The sequence below is a fragment of the Oryzias melastigma genome, unplaced genomic scaffold, assembly GCF_002922805.2.
Source record: "Oryzias melastigma strain HK-1 unplaced genomic scaffold, ASM292280v2 sc04550, whole genome shotgun sequence".
Taxonomy (NCBI): Eukaryota; Metazoa; Chordata; class Actinopteri; order Beloniformes; family Adrianichthyidae; genus Oryzias; species Oryzias melastigma.
The window spans coordinates 1-1,714 of record NW_023421118.1 but is presented as its reverse complement, the minus strand read 5'-3'; the positions used below and the strand labels follow the sequence as shown (position 1 = coordinate 1,714).

Below are 1,714 nucleotides of genomic sequence, written 5' to 3'. Positions count from 1 at the left end.
AACTTGTGGTTTGTGATTTTCAAAGTTACTTTTAGACACCTTATATGCATTTGTTTGCACTAAGGGTGTAATGATTCATTTTAACAATTTGATTCATATCATAACTTAAACGATCCAATTCACTGTAGGGGGTTTCAATTAAAAACTGCATGAGTACACTGCTGTCGGCTTCAGCCTGCTCAACATCAGCTCACGCCAGAACAAAGGACACTCGTCACATGAACCCTTCAACCACAAATTGAATTTCCTCTATTTAACCAAAACCAGCAACTGCCCAATGTCTTTTCACACATCAACAACTAAACTCTTGCTGGATTTATTTATGATTCGTAATCTTGCTGCTCCCGCAGGTGGAAGGCCTCACAATAATCCACCACGAAAAGCGGAAAGTCACAGCTGTCTCGGTGCTTCTGTTGTCTTCATTGGAATTCCTTGTGTTCCAAATACTTTCATCCACCGCTCTGACCATCATGTCTTTGGTCTACAGCCTTCCATTACAAAACTCTGACTATTAATGAGTTCTCCTTACTCTTTACTGCCCTCTCGGCTCTACCACCCAATGCGTTGCTGCTTGGAGACTTCAAAAAAACACAGGGACAATACTACTACCGGCTCTCCAGAGACTTTCTTTCATTATTAGATAACTTCAGCTTCCTACAATGCACTGATTTTCACACCAATGTCAAAGGTCAAACTCTGGATCTGGTTTTCTGTTCTGGCCTGATTCCCTCTAATGGCATAGATCTCACCATCGTCAATCACTTTTGAATCAATGTTACTGTTGTCCTACCACTTTCCTCCGTGAAAATGCGCGGTCTCATTTATTTTCAGAACCTCAAGAACATTGTCATCATTACCCTCTATTTTAGTATTTCGAGCACTGACTTTCCAAATGACTCCCCATCTCTTGACCATCGTATTATATCACATTATTATTATTAATAATATTAATCGATTAATCAATTAAGTTGATCAGTTGTTGCACTCCTAGCATGTTAATCACAGAGGAGGGACTTCATTAAAGGTGTTCTCTTTACCTTGGAGCAGAAGTTTCTTGATGGCACTTTAGTCCAGCCATCTGCACATGTCAGGGTTGGAGCTGTGGTTGGGCGGTCGGTTACAGCAGCTCCTTTTGCCAGCTGTTTACAGATATACTTTTCCTTATTGGAACAAGGGAGAACATCCCAGAGACCAGCACGATGCCCGGTTGCCAGAGCAACACAGCCCTGTCGATCCCCTTGGTTTGCCAATAAGAAGATGATTAGATGTTAGTTCTAAAGCAAGATATCATCAGGAAAAGTCACTCTTTCATACCTGGCATTTCAGCGTTCCAGTGAGTAAATCTGACCTCCCTTGTGTTGGTCCACACAAAAACATCGATGTCTCTCTGGTTTGAAAGTCCCAACCAGAAATGTTTCTCTGGTCTGAGGCCCACCAAGCTGGTCAGGAAAGCATTATCCACTCTGGAATATTTAAAAAACAAATCACTCCGTTTCTCAGAGGCCGTTAAGCAAAATGAATAAAGTTACATATGAAGCCACATGTGAGGGACTCCTGGTATAAAGATTTACCTTGTTGAAACATCTACCAGGTAGGAATGTGAGTTTGTGCAGGTAATCCTGGCTTCATCGAAGGTTTTTGTCTCACTTCCAACAAAGTAGCAGTAGGAGCCGAATCTTTTCCATCCCTGCAGTAAAAAATGATGTTTTTGTGT

General features: G+C 41.5%; 1 long non-coding RNA gene across 1 annotated transcript; it reads right to left on the bottom strand.

The window, feature by feature from the left end:
* Positions 1-1,011: 1,011 nt before the first annotated feature.
* Positions 1,012-1,688, bottom strand: LOC112140705. Its single transcript, XR_002918230.2, has 3 exons — positions 1,572-1,688; positions 1,315-1,463; positions 1,012-1,237 (listed from the first exon to the last, which is right to left on the bottom strand). It is a non-coding gene; the product is annotated as an uncharacterized LOC112140705 (long non-coding RNA).
* Positions 1,689-1,714: the final 26 nt, after the last annotated feature.